Source organism: Hoplias malabaricus, chromosome X2, assembly GCF_029633855.1.
Source record: "Hoplias malabaricus isolate fHopMal1 chromosome X2, fHopMal1.hap1, whole genome shotgun sequence".
Classification (NCBI taxonomy): domain Eukaryota; kingdom Metazoa; phylum Chordata; class Actinopteri; order Characiformes; family Erythrinidae; genus Hoplias; species Hoplias malabaricus.
The window spans coordinates 52577689-52599112 of NC_089819.1; the positions used below are offsets into that span (position 1 = coordinate 52577689).

A 21424-nucleotide genomic window follows, 5' to 3' on the forward strand; every position below is an offset into this window, starting at 1 on the left:
AGTGTTAGTCATCCGTGAACATGCCCTTTGAGTCTCTGACAGAGCCATCATCACTCCGCCTCAGCACACACTCTGCATTTTTATTTACGTTCCCTTCCCTCATTGTTGCTCAATGTTTCAATCCAGAAACATCTCAGCTGCCACCTCTTTGAATGCACTTTTGTTTGCGTGTATGAAATATATGCATCATATAACATACTGCTGGAATGAAATATTGTCCAGGAATGTGGGAATATATTGTTGACTCTGAGTAATAATTCAAAAAGATCACCTTCAAAATCATGCATCAGATCTATAAATCTATCTTTGCTGAAACCTTGACACAAATTATAAGTCGTGTGATGTATTTACTTTATTTAGAAATACCAAAAAAGAGGCAACAATGAAGATGCAAGGTTTTGTTCAGACAGTGACAGTGTATAGTTTACATAATTGTATAATGTTTATAATAAAAACGATTCTGTCAGAGGTTCCTTGGCTAAAGGCGAGGGTTAGTGCCATGTAGAGTGGTCCTGTGGTGGTCCTGACCACTGAAGTATAGGCTAAAAGTGGCACTACCAAAGAATGCAGAGCAACAGATGGTCTAAAGCCTTTAACCGTAGAACTACAAAGTGCACCTGTATGGTCAGTGGAGCTGAGAGACTGGATATTGTGGTGGTTTTAATGTAAAGGCGGATGAGTGTGTATGTTGTGGTATGTGTTTCCAGTAAAGAGTATGGCGAGGGAGTTTCAGCACCACAGACAGCGACTAATCCCTCTGCTGTGTCATTGCGTTTGTGAGCGAGGGGTGTCAGTGTGTTGTGTTGCTGAAATGCGCTGTAATTTGTGTGTGTAATCAAATTAATGCTGCCGTGCTGAGGTGGGGATCAGAGTGTAATTCAGGGCCTGAGCACCGCGGCCCATGGAACCAGACTCTCTCTCTCTTCAGCCGGGTTATTGACAGACGTGCTGTATCTTGGCTCTCTGCTGCTGTGTTCCCGCTTATCTTTTACTGCAGACTGTCACCTGGTCCTCAGCCTCAGCCTCAAGGGACAACGTGAAGAGCAGAGAGAAATAACTCGACACTTTTGAAATACCGTCCCAGCGTTGGCAAATAGAATCAGATCTACAGCTGTCACGTTTACAGAATTCAGCTTGATTACAAATATGTTCATCTGGGTCTGCTTAAAGATACAGCAGCGAATAGTTACAAATCATGATCATTCATTCATTTATTCATCAGTGTTGCAGTGCATTCAGAGCTTAACCACAACAGGAGCAAACACTGGACAGGAGTCCATTACCGGGCAGCACACACTCACAAACCCACACACTCACAAACTCACACACACACACACAACTGTGGAGAATTCATGCACTCATCAAAGTCATAATTGTGGACTGTGTTGAGCTGCTAGAGAGAAATACACAATGGAATATAGAACCTTAAATCTAACCTTGTCCTAGGGATGGGCAATTGATCAAAAATTAATTGATGTACACTTGTATATATTGATTACACCATTTTTAAAAACTTATTTTGAACATTTTTATTCTGTTATGTCCCCACTGTGTGTTTATGTACTGTCCCTGTCACTCTAGTCATGTGATTCTTCCCACAATCCAATCCTAAACCTGTGTCATCTCTACAGTATCTATACAGTGTGATTCAACCAGAGTAGTGTCTAAATGAGAAGTATAATCTGTCAGGAGAGGAACGCAGTCAGAGGAATGCAGCATGATCCTGTTGAATAACGAACACAGAGAAAGTGAATAAATGTGTGTGTGCTGATGGAGCTCAGGAGACGTTAATGTTTTTTCTCCAGGGCGAAACTGTGGACAGCTTCACTTCACGGGTCAGATGTGAGAAGAGATGTTAGACAGAGTGTGTGAGAATAGCAGTGTGTTTGCTGCAGGGGGGATATGACACTGTTAGAGAGAGGACAGAGATCTGTGAAGAATAGCCAGCAATCGTGGTCCTGGGAGATATCTGTTTTTGCTTTGTTGTGCATCTTTGTGTGTGTATATGAGCTATATGTGTATGTGTATTTTCATGTCTGTATGTGTAGTTTGGTTATAGTTAGTAGGAGAAGGTTTTATATATACAGGGTGGGCCGTTTATATGGACACACCTTAATAAAATGACGTCAAAATAGTACATTTTGAAGTCGGCCATTTTGGATTCAACTTTGGTTCTGCAGCACCTGAAACTACGGATACTGGAAGCCGGTGCTAGCATTTCTCCTGCGGTGTTGCTATAAGTGTGTGAAGAGTGGGAGAAGAGGGTTGCATTGACAATCCAACACAATGGGCAGCTCTTTGAACACATTTCATAAGTGGTCAGAAACTTGTAAACAACTCACGAAAGAATAAAGTTATGTCAAAACCAAGCACACCATTGTTTTTCTTGTGAAATTCCCAATAAGTTTGATATGTCACATGACCATCTTCCCATTGAAAAAAACAAAAGTTGGATCCAAAATGGCCGACTTAAAAATGGCCACCATGGTCACCACCCATCTTGAAAAGTTTCCCCCCTCTCATATAATAATGTACCACAAACAGGAAGTTAATATCACCAACCATTCCCATTTTATTAAGATGTATCCATATAAATGGCCCACCCTGTACATATACATAACCGACATGATTTATGCCCATTAAGATATTGAACCCTAGCACACAGTGATTATGCATCTCTGTGCTTTCATTCCAACTTAAATCAAATAAAGTGATCACCAAGGCACACCTTTTATCAACACCATGTTTCAGCTGCTTCTATCACCAGGGCAACAGATGCAGGAGAGCGCACCTCTATGCGTCTCATACCACTTCTCCATCAACAAAGTGCAGTGCTCATGAAGCTGGAGCTGCTTGTTGAAACCTAGTGAACCTTTTAAGAACAGATCTGTGTTTCCACTGCTGTAAGAGCCCAGAGACCACATTGTGACATTGTGTAAACCACATTTTTCATGAGGATTTTATAGCATTTGATGCATATATTTCTTGGGAAGACCACTAATGACTCACTGTAAAGGACTTTACAGGATGACGCCAGGGCCTTGCAATTCCACAGCTTGCATCAGAGGGTCGCTTTAGAAAAGACGTCACATACTGTTGCAGCAGAGGCTTAGAACAATGCTTTTCTTTAACACCTACATTACTCAGTTTCATTGTTTCTGAAGCTTGTTGGAACATAGCTGAGCTGTGCTGGGCTCTAATGCAGGCTACTAATTCGGGGATCAAACTACATGTTAGTTTTCATCCGTTAGATTAGCGCTATACATTTTGCACTACACTTTTGACACGGACCATTCTTCATTTGTGTCATTGCGTGAGTTCAGAGTTTCTCAGGGAGGAAGCACTGTGTGTGCTGCTGGCGGTTTTGTGTTCCAAAAAGAAGAAGAAGGAGAAGAAAACAAGATTGTGGATCTGTTCCTGTGTGTTTCAATAGACAATAGACTGCAAAGAGAACTTGAGATAATGTGTTAACACGTCAAGAGCATTTCCTCAGTTTTGTTTTTCCACCTGACAGCTGCAGCTCTTCTGTGTTTACAGATGTGCGCCAGACAGCGCTTTGTCCTCCTATTGGTCATCGTCAAGGAACATACCGTAGGATATGTCAGACGAGGCGAAAAGATTAAAAAAATTCGAACATGCTTTTGGTCGTGGGGTGTCCCAGACAACACATCGCTGGACTTTGATTATGTCACACTACTCAACGCTACTGAAAAAACACTACTGAAAATATTCAGTAACAGGTTTATCCCCCCCCCCCCCCCCCGGCACCTGCTGGAGTCATAGCAATGTGGAAGGTATAGGCCTATGGTTAATAAGAAATCACCAATGAAGATTTGTGTTTAGGCCAAGTCCTGGGTGATTTTAGTCTGTTTTTATCGTCATGTTTAAACCTGAAGCTCATACAGTGTGAGATAAATGAAACTTACACATCTCCAGGAACATCCAGCTGTCAGCGTTTAGTGGACTCTTAGTATAATGGGTGTAGTGTTTGTGTTTGCATTTGTCTGTTTGTGTGTGTGTGTGTGTGTGTGTGTGTGTGCTGCAGTGTGCAATACAAAGCTCAGGGAGGTTTACTAACTGTTATTACCAAGTGAAAGCCCCTCAGTGTGGAGTTAAAGCTTTAATGTGTGAGCAGGATGTACCAATAGATTCTCTCTTTCTCTCTCACTCTCTCTCTTTCTCTCTCCTCTGTCTCTCACTGAGCTCATGCTGATGCATCCTCTTTAAAAACACACAGGTTGTTTTCGTCCTTCCTGTGCCAAACAACCTCTTCCCCCGAGAGCCTGAGTCGCAAACACACACACACACACACACACACACACACACACACACACACACATGCAAACACACTCAAAGTGTGGGCCCAGTCTGAGGGATAAACAGATAAGATGTTTATCTTATATCTGCAGTTTGTTATTCTGAAGGATGAGTACGTCCCTGTGGCCTTGTCCTCTCAGTTATTACACCATCACCTGACCGCGGTGAGTCAAAGTAACCAACAAAACCTAGCAACCAATATTCATAAAGTATTATTAATATATTTGGTAATGTTAATGTTTTCACATTTAAAAAGGACGAATAAAAACATGGTGTATATTCATTTGGAGATGTGGAGTCCTCTAACACTCTAACACTGTGAAAGTCAGAAAATGTGGGATAAAATGGGCCATTTTGAATTTGTGCTGACTCTGATGTCAAATGCAGATACTGTACAAATATCCGCCCCCTCGTCTGAGTCTGTCCAATCACAGCGCTAGACCCGTGTTTATGTGAGAGCGGAAAATAAGAGCACTGAGTAAAAACAGAGAAGAAAGAGAACCGAGCGAAGCCGTTCTGAACAGCGCTGTTTAGACACAGGGAGAATAATGCTGTGGGTTTTGACCCTTGACCAAAGCAGGTCACGTAGGTTTCTTTATGACCCCAGAACTGTGTTCACTTGTGAAAATACAAAGGTGCAGTATGTCCCCTTTAAATGTAATGCATCAAGTAATAATATAACTCACTATGTAAATAATTTAAATAATTATGCCGCACTAATAGAAGATCTGGTGAAACAGTGGCGGTGCTTGTTTGGAGGCAGATTGCTAGAGATTGACCGTGTGGGGGAATAGCTTGTGAACAGCAATTCAGAAATGAATCTGCTAGATAAATGATTCTAGGTAAATGGCTCTGGATTGAACAATTTGCGCTGATAGAGTAAAGGACACCTGCTCTAATGGGACATGGCTGGACAGTGCTGGACGTTGTGTAATGGAACATGGCTGGTTAAGAAGATGCTCTTGAAGCTGGCAGTCAGTTCTGACATGCCGATCCGGCCGGGCCGACCCATAATGCCTTTGGACAGAGCCCTGATGTCTGGCTGACAGGGACAACTGCCTCCATGCGATCCATCTCGCTTTGTAGTAGTGAAGGAGCTGCTGGAGCCATACGTGCTGTCAGCTCAACTCTCTAACTCCTGACCACTCTGGAGACCTCTGCAGAACTGACCATTACACTGACACCAAGGCCAGCTGCCTGGCAAGACCAGGTCTGTCCTTCAGCACTCGTAATGGAGAGGGGGAAGAGGAGAATCACTCATTTCTGAGAGTTCTGGTGGTGACTTGCACAGAGGGTGTTAAGTAGTGTCACTGGACAGTTCTCGTGTTTATTTTGCGGAGGAGAAAATGAAGCCAACTTCCAGGACCGAAGTTTTCCAGCTTTCTGCAGATTTCCGTGAAACAGGAATTCTCCTGAAAACAATGCAATGCCTTTCTGTCCGATTTGAAAATGCTTCTCTATTTTTCTATTTCATTTTCTCATTAGGGATTCTCTCCAGCTCCACGTCCTTTCAGACCCATAGCGTTGAGTCGTCATCCCACAGTGAAAGGACGGACAGAAACCCCTGTGGATTTGTTCAAACCGGAAGTGAGGATGGAGCTTTTGGCCGAGCTCTCATTTAAATATTCCATCCATCCATTATCTGTAAGCGCTTATCCAATTCAGGGTCGCAGTGGGTCCAGAGCCTACCTGGAATCATTGGGCGCAAGGCGGGAATATACCCTGGAGGGGGCGCCAGTCCTTCACAGGGCAACACACAGACATATTCACTCACACCTACGGTCACTTTTGAGTCACCAATCAACCTACCAATGTGTGTTTTTGGACTGTGGGAGGAAACCGGAGCACCAGGAGTAAACCCACGCAGACACAGGGAGAAAACACCTATTCCTCATAGACAGTCACCCGGAGCAGGAATCGAACCCACAATCTCCAGGACCTGGAGCTGTGTGACTGCGACACCTACCTGCTGCACCACCGTGCCGCCCTCATTTAAATATTGAAGTGCTGATATTAGATAGGGACAATTGTGGTGGTAGCCCAGGTCAGCGTGACTGTTAGGAGTCCCATTTTTGAAATCCAAGTTTTTAATTTGTTTTTCCTTTGATTTTCCCCTTCCTTATGCAGTTGGATTATTGTATCCAGAAGGCGCTCAGACTACGGTGATCAAACTTGATTCGGATTCTGAGAGAACAGAAGAGAAGTTGGACAGAGAGCTGAAAAGGTGGTTATAGCAGAGGAGGAGTGGAGTGGACAGGGATGACAGAGGAAGATTGAAACATATAGAGATCAGACGGACAGGAGAAAAAACGAATATTGGAAAGAAGGGGGGAGTTTGGAGAGAGGGAGGAGGAGGGGGTAAGAGGAGAGAGAGAGAGAGGGCATTTGAGCTGCTCTGCTCTGCTGGCACAGCACGTGGCTCCTGCCATTTGTCAGGATTTGGGCGGGAAAATTGCCCTCGGTGTCTCTCCCAGATGGCAACTTTTCCCGAAAAAGGCTCAGAGGATACAGCTGGCAGAGAGAGAGAGAGAGAGAGAGAGAGAGAGAGAGAGAGAGAGGGGCTCTTTTCCCACTCCTCTGCGGTTATGTCTGTGCTGCCCAATGCGCTGTGAGAACTGGGCATTCTGCCAGTGACAAAGCTAAGCCCTCCTTTCACTCTCTCTCTCTCTTCTCTGGATATCAGCACATCTCTCACTCTCTCGCTGCCGGTGACCCGTGTGTTATTGGGCTGGTCAGGCTGAGTGGACGTCTGCTGAGTGTCTCATGGCAGAGGTCAGAGAGACACTGTCTGACGCCTAATACGAACGTTTGATGAGTTTCCCTTAAGTGCTGTGTGTGACATCACATGAAAGTAGGCTTCCTGGAGCTGGGCTGGGTGTTAGTGCTATTTATGCCCCAAAGTGTGTGCAGTTACCATCATTTCTTCATTGACAGTGGTTTGGAGTGCACACACATACATGGATCGGCATGTAATTTCACTTGAAGAAGCATCGCCAACACAACAGGCTTTGGAGAAGCTGCTTACAAACCTAAAGTCACAATACTCAGTGCCAAGCATTTCTGGCCTGCTATTGGATTGTGGAGGAGTGGTGCTGTATGCAGTGATGAAGCTCTTTTGATCACTTTGCGTTGAAATTATAAAGCGCATTGTATATGTCTGGGATGATTTGGACTAGTAGAGCTCTGCTGTATATATTTGGAATGAGCTTGAATAATAAAACTCAAATAAACACCTCAGGGATGAGTTGGAATACTTGAGCTCTGCTGCAGACTGTTGGGATGAGTTGAAATAATAAAAAGGTAGTGCCCCTGTCACAGCTCCAGGGACCTGGAGGTTGTGGGTTCGAGTCCCGCTCCCGGTGACTGTCTGTGAGGAGTGTGGTGTGTTTTCTCTGTGTATGCGTGGGTTTCCTCCGGGTGAATGTCTGTGAGGAGTGTGGTGTGTTCTCCCTGTGTCTGCGTGGGTTTTCTCCGGGTGCTCCGGTTTCCTCCCACAGTCCAAAACACACGTTGGTAGGTGGATTGCTGACTCAAAAGTGTTCATAGGTGTGAGTGTGTGAGTGAATGTGTGAGTGTGTGTGTTGCCCTGTGACTGGCGCCCCCTCCAGGGTGTATTCCCGCCTTGCGCCCAATGATTCCAGGTAGGCTCTGGACCCACCGTGACCCTGAACTGGATAAGGGTTACAGATAATGAATGAATGAACGAAAGAATGAATGAATTAGTTATCAAACATCAGTATCTGAAATGTCTCATATTTGAGTGCAATCAAACCTTCAAAGCAATGTTCCAGTGCTCCCAGAACCCTAGAGCTATTACAGGGTAAGAATGTCATTGATTTCAGAGGAAATGTTGGAGATGTTTGGTCACATTCACACAATTTGGACGTGCATTGTCTTAGTGCAGAGTCACTGAAGCCTGATACGAGGCTCATTCTCCGTCTTGCTTGTGTTGTCAGGTCCAGAGTGTTTAAACAAAGATGTTTTCTCAGCTGCAGTCATTAGAACAGCGTGGCATTTTCCTGACTGGCCCCTTCATGTCTGGGACAGGAGCAGAAAGAGAGATGCGCTCGTGCAAGTTTAGCGTTGTTTATTTCCTTGGCTCTGAAAGGCTAATCTCCTAAGATGGACATGTTAAAAGAACACAGCAACAATTAGGCATACACATTTACAGGGTAAACTCCCCCTAGTCTGCGGGGGGACGAGCTGGGTGTCATTGTGGTGCTTATCGCTGGAGAAACATCTGCTAGAGAGGATGCATCACCACAGGATAACGAGCATTAGCGTGGAGGTAAAGGAGGAGAGAGAGGTTCCTTTACAGCCTGTCTGGGGCGGGACAGCCCTATCTCTCCTCAGCCGTTCCTCCACATCTTTCTCCGGCTGTGACAGGAGAATGAAACAGCTGAATGAATTAGTCTTTATGAGCGTGTGCTCGGTAATCCCCCCCGTGCGAGTCTCTCTGCTCTAAACAGTGGGCAGGCACAGGGCCTGCTAAGGATGCTAAATACAGAGCTTCCAGAGGCTGTCCAGGTCTGTCCAGAGACTGAGAGGAGCTTGTGTTGCTTTAATTGGCAGCAGGGTCCTGTCACAGCTGACAAGAACTCCCCAGAGGAGCATGATGCCTAGCGCTGATAGCTCGTCCAAAGCTGAAGCTATATGTGCTGTTGTATTAGAAGGAAAACCTGCAGTGCAGTGGTAAAACCAGAATCTCATTTCGATGGTGGCCTGGTTATAGCTTGCAGCATTATTTCTCTGCTTCTGGTGATGCACTGAAATTCTTGGCCAAAGCTGAAATTCAGGATAGAATTTGTGCAAAAAAACAAAACTGAAAAAAGTTGATAAAAAATAAACACATCAACAGAAAACACTCATCCATAAGAATCAATTACATTTAGTTATAAACCTAAAGTGAGCTGCCTTGTGTTTTAAATGCCACCTTAAATTGTGCAGCAGTGACATTCTAGCTCTTATACTTTATACTAGAATTTCCATTCCACTTTAAACTGCGCCGGAGATAAATTCTGCAGATAATCTGTTGAATGGTGCCTTAGAAGAACAAAATCAAGCAGTTTTTAATCATTTTGAGTTTGTTTAATCTTTTGAATAAAATGTGTATTAATTTTAGTCTCAGTTAGTGATTTAATTATTGTTAGATTTAGTGTAGTTTTAGTCAATGAAATCTAAACATTTTAAAATTAGGGTTTAATCCTAATTTTATTCATGCAATTTTAAACGTTTTAGTATTTTAAGTATTATTTATTACATTTATATCCCAGACAGCGAGCATATATCGGTCCACTGGCATAAAAAGGCTGGCACACCACTGACTGTAGACCACTGCTGGTCCACCATCGGACCACTCAGGTCACTGTCCTGTACAGGATATAACTCATTTATAATCTCCTCAAACAGATTTTACACTCACAGAGACTTTTATTCTGAAAAACACACTAATACAAATATTACCAACAACTATGAGAGATATAATAATGAGTATAAGCCGGATATAAAATGATTAAATGATAAAAATGTTTACACTGTGCTGCATTAAAATTATTTACTAATCTTATTTATAAAGAATAACAAAAAGAACCTAATGAAGGAAAAAAATGTAAATTGGACTGTGAATGGAAAAGTGCTAAAATTTGGCATTTTGCCTAAAATTCTGTTTAATCACCAGTGGTCCGCCCAGAAAACGCTGTGTAAAAGACTAGTGGACCTCCAACTTTGCCCTCAGTGGGTCAACAGTTGTCCGCCATCTCCTTGCTATCAGGCTACATGCTAACACCCCAAATAAGGGAAGAAATATGGCCACTTTTCCTTCAAAATCATTTTGCATTTATTTAGCATTAGCATTTTAACTTCAAAGTGCGCAGCAGAAGGCATCTCAAACCTATACTTTTCTGAGACTTTCAAAGAGTTTCAACTTTATGAATCAATCACTCACTTCCTCTTAGCTGCTCTCATCCCTATGACAACAACAAACATGGAGTATTTGCATGTTTTTATTTCCTTTTGATTTTCTCTTTCTAACTCAGAAACAACAGGTCATTTATCAGTCATTTTTTTCCTCAGTTTCTGTTGAAAAGTGCAAAATACTTCCTAATAGTTTTCATCTTAAAATCTATCTAGCTTTTATATTTTAATTATTAAAGTTTTTTTAAATTATTTAATTTTTTATTTTAGATTTTATCTTTTATTGTGAAAAATAGGTTGTCAGCAAATATTTATGTCATAGTTTTATTAACACTTCATCTATATATGATTTAAACTCCCAGTTTTAGCTAATTTTCCTCCCTAGTTATGAGTCCTCTCCTAACCCACCCTCTCACTGACATCTCCACCATCACACACTGTCCCAGCAGCCTCAGGGGGGTAGAAGCAAACATGTGTGTCCTCTGAGACAACTGACGCCACTACAGTTTCCAAGGTGCCTCTCACGCAATGTTCTCTGAATTGAAGGAGAATGTAAACTGCCCAGATCTGTCACATCAGCTGATGGACATCAAAAGTGGGGCATCCTACCCCTAGAGAGCGAGGCGAGTTGTGTTATTCAGCCTGCCTAGGAAAGCACCTGAAATCACCAGTGATTCCAACCTGCGGTGTCGAGGTGACAGGGTCAATGATGAGACTGCTACATTGTGTGTTTGTTTGTGAGATGTTTGTTTGAACTCCTCTGATGCTGGTTTGACACCTCGGTGCTCTATGAACTCTATTTTGCTCTAACTTTATCCTGTAGCAACAGTGTTTGTCAACAAGAAACGATGTGAAAGTTCTGTGTAAACAAAACCTCCCGTCCTGCTCAAAGTTGAGTACTTTTCCCTTCATGAATCAGTGTGTTTTAGTGTCATCACTCAAATGTAAAAGTGTAGTTAGAATGGTGAAATAAAAAAGTGAAATTCCTTTTCATCTACAGAGTTGGGTTTCAGTGGAGGGTCTCTGTTGTTCTCTCAGCTCAGAGGTCTGATGGATCAAGGCTGTCTTTGCTGGGCTGGGGCTGATAGATCCTCCCTCTCATGCTTCTCACTCGCTCTCTCTCTCTGCTTTTGTTCCAGGTTTGTGTCTGGAAGATAAAGGAACTCCTTCACCCTACAGCTATTGGTGAGTGCTGCATCTTTTCCAGCTGGAGAGCTTTCTCATAGATACACTCACACAGCACAGCACTCTCCAGAAAAGCACTTTCTACAAGAGTCCTTAAAGAAGACATTAGCCATGCATTTAAATATCTGAGCTCCACAAGCCACATCTTAATACGTGTTTATAATGGTCTGATTGTCTACAATAAAACAAGAAGGCAGTTGCATGTGGGCAATCTGCTACTGCTCAAACTCTGCATAAAACAATATTTGCTGAGCAAATACTGGAGTGAAAGAAAAAGGAACAGTATTTTTTAACTCTATTAAATTCTTTACATTATATATGTCTTGTAATAGGGCGGCACGGTGGTGTAGCAGGTAGGTGTCGCAGTCACACAGCTCCAGGGCCTGTCTGTGAGTTTGGTGTGTTCTCTCTGTGTCTGCGTGGGTTTCTTCCGGGTGACTGTCTGTGAGGAGTGTGGTGTGTTCTCTCTGTGTCTGGGTGGGTTTCCTCCGGGTGACTGTCTGTGAGGAGTGTGGTGTGTTCTCTCTGTGTCTGCGTGGGTTTCCTCCGGGTGACTGTCTGTGAGGAGTGTGGTGTGTTCTCTCTGTGTCTGCGTGGGTTTCCTCCGGGTGACTGTCTGTGAGGAGTGTGGTGTGTTCTCTCTGTGTCTGCGTGGGTTTCCTCCGGGTGACTGTCTGTAAAGAGTGTGGTGTGTTCTCCCTGTGTCTGGGTGGGTTTCCCTCCGGGTGCTCCGGTTTCCTCCCACGCTCCAAAAACACACGTTGGTAGGTGGATTGGCGACTCAAAAGTATCCGTAGGAGTGAGTGAATGTGTGAGTGTGTCGCCTTGTGAAGGACTGGCGCCCCCTCCAGGGTGTGTTCCCGCCTTGCACCCAGTGATTCTGGGTAGGCTCTGGACCCACCGCGACACCGCGGTTTCAGACAATAAATGAATGTCTTGTAATGTCTTTTTGGCCAAAGCTATCCCTTGTCAAAAGATTCTACACCATTTTATACAGCAAGATACTCATGGTGATTTTGTTTCATATTAAATAATCACAGTCTTGATCTGTCCGTTTCGACATAAGTAATGAACTGAAGTAATCTTGCAATTAAATGCCTGTTTTCACCATGTTCATAGTGTGTTTGCTTAAAGTCAGGTCCCTGTGATGCCAGTGGGTCCTATGGGCACAGATAAGAAACACAAAACATACCTTTGTCTGGCAGTCGCTGATTGTGTCCATTACTGCCCTGTCTGTCTACACTCCGCAGTATATCACTAACTGCCACATCCACAATTAAATAACAGTGACAGACAGACGTGAACCCAGAATGCAATGCAGAAGAAGTTTGGAGAAGGGAGACAGGGCTTTAAGGCTGTTGGTGTTTCATAAACGACCATTCGATTCCAGTGTAATCCTTGTGGTGCTTGTTGACCCTCTCGTGTCCTCTACGCTGCATAATGCGCCTCGCCTATGTTTGATTACAGACTCTTTAGTGGGACAAGAGGGATGTACTGTTAGTCTGTTCCTATGTATAACTCTGTGTGTGTGTGGGGGGGGGGGGCTAATATGTGATCCGCACAGGCCTTGAGTGTTTAACCCCACAGCAGTGGCTCTAAAATGACAACATTAGCAGCAATCATGTTTGATGCACCAGGATTACACAGTGGCTAAAGCAAGAAGCATTACACAGGATTCTGCGATCTTTATATTTTAATACTGGAGCGTTTCTGGGAAATAGTTTAACTGAATCTGCATGGATCTGAGTGAAATCTGCCTTAAAAAACAAACTAAACCATATGTAACTTTGATCCACCAACACCACATGGACATTTTAAATAAACACTAGGTTAGATTTGATATTTTAGCTTGTAGAGTGCCATTCATTTGACAGCGCTGTCTTGAAATCAAAAGGGAAGAGGCAGAAGGAGGTTGTTTTCTACGCTTTCACAAAGGCTCTGTTCTCCCTATTACAGTTGAGTGAAGCATCACAATGATTTTGTAAGCTAAGAATGCTACCTAGTGTCCCTCTAACAAGGTTAAAGACTTGTTTTTATTTTGGAGAAGGTCTTTAAATACAAGGACACACTTCATTCACTGTCAAAACAGCCTCAAAGAAGGGAAAATCAAAAGAGAAGGTTAAACAAACAATCGTGCAAGGCCTCTTAGAGCACCATTGATTGATAAACAACACTTGTGAAAAAGCATTGTGGGTCTGAAAGGACGTGGAGCAGTTTACCACGAGGTGGCCGGAGATGGGAAATGAGACAGAGCTGTTAATACACATCATAGATGATTTCAAAATCAGTGCAGAAGTTTGACAGTATCCTGCTCTTTGTGTTTGGACTTTGCTCCATCTGACCTTGAACGTTTCCAAGTTTTTAAAGGTTTTTGGAGTATTTTTAAAGCTGCTTTGATGTTGTCAAACCAAAGTGCGTCAGGCTTTACGGCCCCACAAACTGCGATTTCAATGTGTATGTTCAGTGTGTATCGTATAGCGAGGCGTAGAGATGCAGTGAAAACTGGCTAGAGGAAGAACCGCACATGTTTGGACAGGACGGTGGGTGGAGCTTGCTGGTGGGGTTCTTTGAAGACGAGGAGCGTGGAGGAAGTGGAGAGAAAAACAGCAGATGAACGGTTCACCTCTCACAGCCCTCCTTCATCACTTATTCATCCTCTTCTTCACTTTAATATTCACGGCAGCGGTTCAGTTGGAGTCCTACGATTCCCAGGATGTGTGCTGCCATTTTTCTGCGGTTTTCCCTGCTGTAAAGCACCTGTTTCAACTCATCTGATGATTATCAAGCTGGGTCAGGTGAAGAAAAAAAAAAACCCAAAAATCTGCAGAGCATGAGGTCTCCACAACTGGGACTCGTTATGCAGCAGATGTTGTGTATGAAGCTCTGTGTTTCTCCTGCTGTAGAGAGGTGCAGCGTGTCCCGGTGCCAATCTTTTTGACTGGCATTGGCCAAAGGCACAGAGTTACACAGCTCCAGTCATATCAGACATGCCCAAACTTTAAGACATCTTGCGTTTGCATCCTGTTTATCTATAATAAACAGACTCTACTCTTCCTAGAAGACTGCACACTAGATGTAGCTGTGAGGATTTGATTACATTCTGCTGTAAGAGCATTATTAAGGGCCTTTTATCCCTGATGAACTTATTGTGCACAATAATCACATTCTGTTGGACAGTTTGGAGGCAACTGTGGACAACTCCCAAACATGTGTTTTAAAAAGTCATTACATTTTAAGCTTACGTTTAATTTAGGTCTAAAACCTGGTTTAAAACAAATCAGTACCAAACCAATAATCACCAGGACTGCAAAACCATGTGGGAAAGACTGTTCAAACAATTAATCACACAGCTTTTCAGGCTTGATCAAATCTGGACAGATGTTAGGTCCAGCACAACTGGTCAGACGTTCCCCTGATTCATCTAATAGACTGAATTTGCTTCCACGTGTTACAGAACTGGGACTGCATGGTGGCGCAGCAGGTAGTGTCGCAGTCAAACAGCTCCAGTGGCCTGGAGGTTGTGGGTTCGATTCCCGCTGTCTGTTTGTGAGGAGTTGGTGTGTTCTATCTGTGTCTGCGTGGGTTTCCTCCGGGTGACTGTCTGTGAGGAGTTGGTGTGTTCTCCCCGTGTCCCCCCCCCCCCCCCCCCCCCTCCCCCCCCCCCCCCCCCCCCCCCCCCCCCCCCCCCCCCCCCCCCGTGTCCGCGTGGACCACAGTCCACGGTCCAAAAACACACATTGGTAGGTGGATTGGAGACTCAAAAGACTCTGAGACTCTGTCAGTAGGTATGAGTGTGTGTGTGTGTGTTGCCCTGTGAAGGATTGGCGCCCCCTCCAGGGTGCATTCCCACCTTGCGCCCAAAGATTCCAGGTAGGTTCTGGACCCACCGTGACCCTGAACTGCGCTTACAGATAATGAATGAATGAATGAATGTTACAGAGTTAAATCAGTGGTCACTGACAGGCCTTTATCAGAAGATTTAATTTTTTAGATTCCAGTGTCCATCATATTCACATCAAAACAAATCAAATAGATTGCTTTATCATCACTTTGTCTTGAGGTTTATTTGGTTTTGGTGATTGATAATTAATAGGTTGATGCCTTTTGTTTACGTGGATATTTGGTGCACAGTTGAGTAAACTACATTAGTAAACTTCATTCAGGTTGTGCATCTTAATTCTCTGTACGCTGGAATACTTGTGTTGTTTAAAGAAGAAAGTGATTTGACGAAGAAGGAAGCTTTCTTTTCAGTGAGTGTGAGCGACTGTAACATGGTATTAGAGTTGGGTATTTCCCACAGGAGCAGGCTGTAATTTTTTGAAAGAGCACAGTCAGGATTAATGTTGCTTTTCCTCTGCTCTCAGCTTGTGCTGATCTGTCTTTACTCAAAATCCCGTGTGTCAGAGTTTGATTGAATTGGGACAGATGTGTCGGTTGTGGGTCTGTAGGGAGTGGTAAGGGTAACATAGCATTTTTATCGGAAATCATAGAGCTGATGTTCTGGAGATGGCACTGATATGATAGTCCTATATTCAGCAGACAACACTGAACTTCAGAAGAAAACTAATGATGCCTGTCTAGTTCTGTACCAACTGAAGGCTGGAATGTTATGGAATTGCTTATAAGCCACATGGTAATGTGGTCTAAGCATAGGCCCAGTCATTGGGTGATTGCCTGTTTGATTCCTGCTGGTGCCTTAGCCAAATATGTCCAGGAGTCCAAGAGATTCCAGCTGACACTTTGTGTGAGTGGAATGGCCTTCCTTTTCCCACATCACACTAACATGTCTCTGAGGAAGCATGTGCCCTCCTGGTTTGGTGGATATATATATACTTATATATATATTTACGTATCTGTATAAAATGGTGTAGAATCTTTTGACAAGGGATAGCTTTGGCCAAAAAGACATTACAAGACATTCATTCATTATCTGTAAGCGTTTATCCAGTTCAAGGTCGCGGTGGGTCCAGAGCCTACCTGGAATCATTGGACGCAAGGCAGGAATACACCCTGGAGGGGGCGCCAGTCCTTCACAGGGCAACACACACATTCACTCACACACTGACACCTACAGACACTTCACTCACCAGTCGACCTACCAACGTGTGTTTTTGGAGCGTGGGAGGAAACCGAAGCACCCGGAGGAAACCCACGCGGTCATAAGAAGAACACACCACACTCCTCACAGACAGTCACCTGGAGAAAACCAACGCAGACACAGGGAGAACACACCACACTCCTCACAGACAGTCACCCGGAGGAAACCCACGCAGACACTGGGAGAACACACCACACTCCTCACAGACAGTCATCCGGAGGAAACCCACGCAGACACAGGGAGAACACACCACACTCCTCACAGACAGTCATCCGGAGGAAACCCACGCAGACACAGGGAGAACACACTACCTGTTGCGCCAGCGTGCCGCCTATATATATATCAGTATAAGCTGTTAGCATCAAAATAGGCTGGTATCACACGTCTCTTGTTTTAAGGTGGCACTTGTACACAGTTCTGTTTAACACACTGACTGACTGTGAGTTAGAGGATTAGTGTCAGCGTTGCCATGTCTGCAGTCTCTGTGCGGAACTGGGCTATTTTCTCTGTGTATCCACTGGAGGAATTCACTGAATAATCATAGGAGGAGGGTTTATTAATGAATGTTGCTGGCTGGCTGCTGCTGATGGCTCTGTCCATGATTTCTAAGAGCGAACACTTTGGAAGCAGCCAGAAACTCGGAGAACAAATTTATGCATGCATCCGTAATACACAGTCTGCGGTACACACCCTTTACCAGGCGCTGAATACAGGGGTCAGAGTACACTGTATTCGTCCTGTCACACACAGACACTCGGAATCTGCTCTTTCCAGCTCGCTGAGCTTTGATTATAACTGGCAGAAGTTAATGGGAATTTTGGAGCCTATGCTATAGAATATATGAGATCTGCCCATCACATGTCGAATTTGAGACAGCTCCACAAAGCGAAACTAATTATTTTTCTTTTCAATTCCACCCACCTAGTGCCACTGCGCTGAGAGCTGAGTGATTGTTGGAATAACTTCTGTATTGTAAACCTCATTTTGGTGATGTTATTTTGCTTCACGTAAATGTCCTTGCACCCTTTTGCGCAAAGCGCAGCAGTATTAGAAAAAGTTTGTAGGAAATGAGGGGCTGTCCTTCCTCGTACAAATGAAATCCTAATGGAAACATTTGCATAGAGATTGTGGTGTGAATGTGAGGACGGTTCTCATTTCCTTCTGTGATTTCTCTAGCGTTTTTCTTTTTCTTTCTCTGATCGATGGAAGGTAATAACGCAGAATGTCTGCTGTGCTGAGCTCGCTGTGTTTAAGGAGACAGGCAGGTCATTATAGAGAGAGATGTAGTGGGAAATTAAAATGTAATTATCTTTTGTAGCCCAAGGTATTCCTGTAATGTTTATTAATCGATGATAGCGGACTAGCTTATCGCTCTGTTCTAATACACCACACAAAATTTCCGTCTTTGCTTGGTTTAGTAGCAACTGTTTCCAAGCATGTGGCCCCTGGTGAATTGAAGGTTGTTTCTCGGGTTTGTACGGTTGGGTTCTGCAGGGTACGAGGCATTAATGACGGCCCTGCTCCTCTACGTTGAAGTTTCTCCTCACTACAGATTCCCACCCTTTCAGATTCTGACCTTCAGGAATTGGGTCTAGGGTAGTGCAAGCAGCCTATTTTTACCCCTGATGAGAGTTGCCTACTTTAATAAACTAGAAATATTCATTTTAATGTCATTTATGCTAGTGCTCTGTACAGCTTTCCACCCTAACGGTTAGGCAGACTGCATTGGCCAAGAGTGTGTTGCATGGGGAGATCAGTTTCTGCAACTAAAGAGCTCCAGAAAGAAACAGCACTGCTGAGGAGATCAGATTCTCTCTGGTGTTTTCTTTCCTCTCTACTCCATGATTGCTGCGCGCCAATCTCATGACTGATTGAACACGGCTGGGGATTAGAGGTTAAAAGGAAAGAGGATTGGACTCGAGCGCTGGCCGTTTAGTTTGAGTTCTGCTGGTTTGTAGAAGCCAGCGGAGTCAGAGAGCGTTGTCACCCAGCTTCACACCCAGCAGCCCACACTGCACTTCAGAACGGAGCCCCGTAATCTCCATCCAAAACATCTCCGTCTACGTCTGCTTCAGGATGATAGAGGAGACACAATGGCAAACGGCTCAGCCCTCCATCCTCCATCTTCCATTCATAGCCCCTCATCATCCCTCCATCCTCTACCCTACAGCCCCTCAGCTTCCCTCCTTGAATCATCTCTGATAGATTTTAATCTCTGATGGATTTTTGAGGACAATATTTATCTAAATTTCCTGCAATTCGCTTGTTTTAAATGGACAAGTTTCTTTGGTGGACTTTTACCCAAATGTGTCATTTCCTCACAAAGGACAGTCAGTGACAACACAATCTCTCCAGCTTAGACATGGACTTTGTGACCATTAAAAGGCCTGTAAAATTGGTGTGTACGGCACAGATCTGGCTTTTTAATGCCTTCGCTGCCAGGAAAAGCCCCGGTGTAAAGTGATGATATGCCTTCTGCTGTAATGATAAGCTCCTAATCCTCTGTATGTTTGGTGCGGAGTGATCAGATTGGCTGTGAAGAGAAGAAGAGCAGAGTTTGTTGCCTGTCATCAAATATCCTCTTAAATGTATAAAGAATCAATTCCTCCAAAGCAGCCTTATCGGTGCCGCCTTAAAGCTGGAAATGGCCATGAGCCTGTGCCTCGCTGCTGCAGCATAATGAAAGTTTGCACCGTTTTGGGGTTTCTTAAAGACGTCTTAAAGACATTTCTTAGGTTCACTTTAGCTGTCTCTGTTCACACTTCACAAATGCTGTGTTTGTTTTCTATTTGGGGGAAAATGGGGGAATGTGTACCTCGTGTAATTTGTAGCTGTTTCTAATTTTCTAACAGTTGCTTTAACACATACCTACATCAGAACATCGTTTTGTTTGAAAACATCCGTGAAATAAGATGGGACCTGTTTGTTCAGGTTCTGAGGTGGGAGGTGATCTTAGTGTGTTTGTGTATGTGTTTGTGTAGGTGTGTGTTTGTGTGTATGTTTGTGTATATATGTGTTTGGGTATGTTTTTGAGAAAGTGTGTGCTGTTTGTGTAGGTGTGTATTTGTGTGTAGGTTTGTGTGTATGTTTGTGTATACTTGTGTGTTTTTGTGTGTTTGTGTATGTGTTTGTGTAGGTGTGTAGATTTGTGTATTTTTGTGTATTTTTGTGTGTTTGTGTAGGTGTGTGTTTGTGTATGTGTTTGTGTAGGTGTGTGTTTGTTTGTAGGTTTGTGTATCTGTGTATTTTTGTGTGTTTGTATAGGTGTGTGTTTGTGTGTAGGTTTGTGTATATGTTTGTATTTGTGTAGGTGTGTGTTTGTGCATATGTGTGTATTTTTGTGTGTTTGTGTGTAGGTTTGTGTATTTTTGTGTGTTTGTGTAGGTGTGTGTTTGTGTATGTGTTTGTGTAGGTGTGTGTTTGTTTGTAGGTTTGTGTATGTGTGTATTTTTGTGTGTTTGTATAGGTGTGTGTTTGTGTGTAGGTTTGTGTATATGTTTGTATTTGTGTAGGTGTGTGTTTGTTTGTAGGTTTGTGTATGTGTGTATTTTTGTGTGTTTGTATAGGTGTGTGTTTGTGTGTAGGTTTGTGTATATGTTTGTATTTGTGTAGGTGTGTGTTTGTGTGTAGGTTTGTGTATATTTGTGTATTTTTGTGTGTTTGTGTAGGTGTGTGTTTGTGCATATGTGTGTATTTTTGTGTGTGTGTGTAGGTGTGTGTTTGTGTGTAGGTTTGTGTATATTTGTGTATTTTTGTGTGTTTGTATAGGTGTGTGTTTGTGTATAGGTTTGTGTATATGTGTGTTTGTGTATAGGTTTGTGTATATGTGTGTATTTTTGTGTGTTTGTATAGGTGTGTGTTTGTGTATAGGTTTGTGTATATGTGTGTATTTGTGTAGGTGTGTGTTTGTGTGTGTTTGTGTATATTTGTGTATTTTTGTGTGTTTGTATAAGTGTGTGTGTGTGTGTAGGTTTGTGTATGTGTGTATTTCTGTGTGTTTGTGTAGGTGTGTGTTTGTGTGTAGGTTTGTGTATATGTGTGTTTGTGTATAGGTTTGTGTATATGTGTGTATTTTTGTGTGTTTGGGTATGTGTTTGTGTAGGTGTGTGTTTATGTCTTTGTTTAAGTATGTTGATGTTTACATTTTTATGTAAATGTCTCTGTGTGTTTGTGTTTGTGTGTGTGTGTGTGTGTGTATGTGCAGGGTGTATGTGTTTATTTGCCTATACACATGCTCTGGCATACTCTCATATTCTCCTTGTTGAAAGTCATTAAGGCAGTTTAGTCGAGCTCGAGCCACAACTGTTGTTCCAAATGAATCAGATCCCAAAAGAGCTCTGTGTGGAAACAGCACAATAATTTGATAGTTCAGAGCAGGAAAATTGTTTCTTCTCTCTTTCTACGGAGGCTTGGGCTATTAAAGATTATTGTTGTGATCACAGAGGCAGGTAATAGGAGTGGCATCTTGGAGCTGTTCCTCATTTGCATGAAAGCGTCTGTGTCTTAATGACTGTTCTTAGCTACATACAGAGACGCAGCGGTGAGAAAAATAGACCTCCTGAACGCATTTAGAGGTGTAATATCTTTGGCATATTGGTTTTTGTGGTTTTAGCATCTGGCTCTTGGTTTTTAATCTCATCATGTTTGTGAGGATCTGGTTTATTACTAGAATGAATTAATCTGACCGTTGTCCAGCGTGGCAGATGGCTGCTGATCATTGTGGTTTAGTGGAGATGGATTTAGAGCTGCAGTGCATAATACTTTGGGTCTGTGTGATGTAATCAGTCTTCATCATAATCCACAGACTACATCAGAGATCCTGTACGTCAGAACCAACCTCACACTATCTCCCATTGCTGCATAATGACTTACATTCATTCGTTCATTTATTATCTGTAACCCTTATTCAGT

At 43.3% G+C, this 21424-nt stretch overlaps 1 protein-coding gene across 3 annotated transcripts in view; it reads left to right on the forward strand.

Moving 5' to 3' along the window:
* The window catches only part of LOC136677141 (amyloid-beta A4 precursor protein-binding family A member 2-like), a 120028-nt gene that overhangs the window by 24668 nt on the left and 73936 nt on the right, over nt 1-21424 (forward strand). For all 3 annotated transcript variants that reach the window (XM_066654568.1, XM_066654569.1, XM_066654570.1), the window contains exon 2: nt 11370-11415. The gene's annotated coding sequence lies outside the window, so the exon portion shown is untranslated. The remainder of the gene's footprint in view (nt 1-11369; nt 11416-21424) is intronic.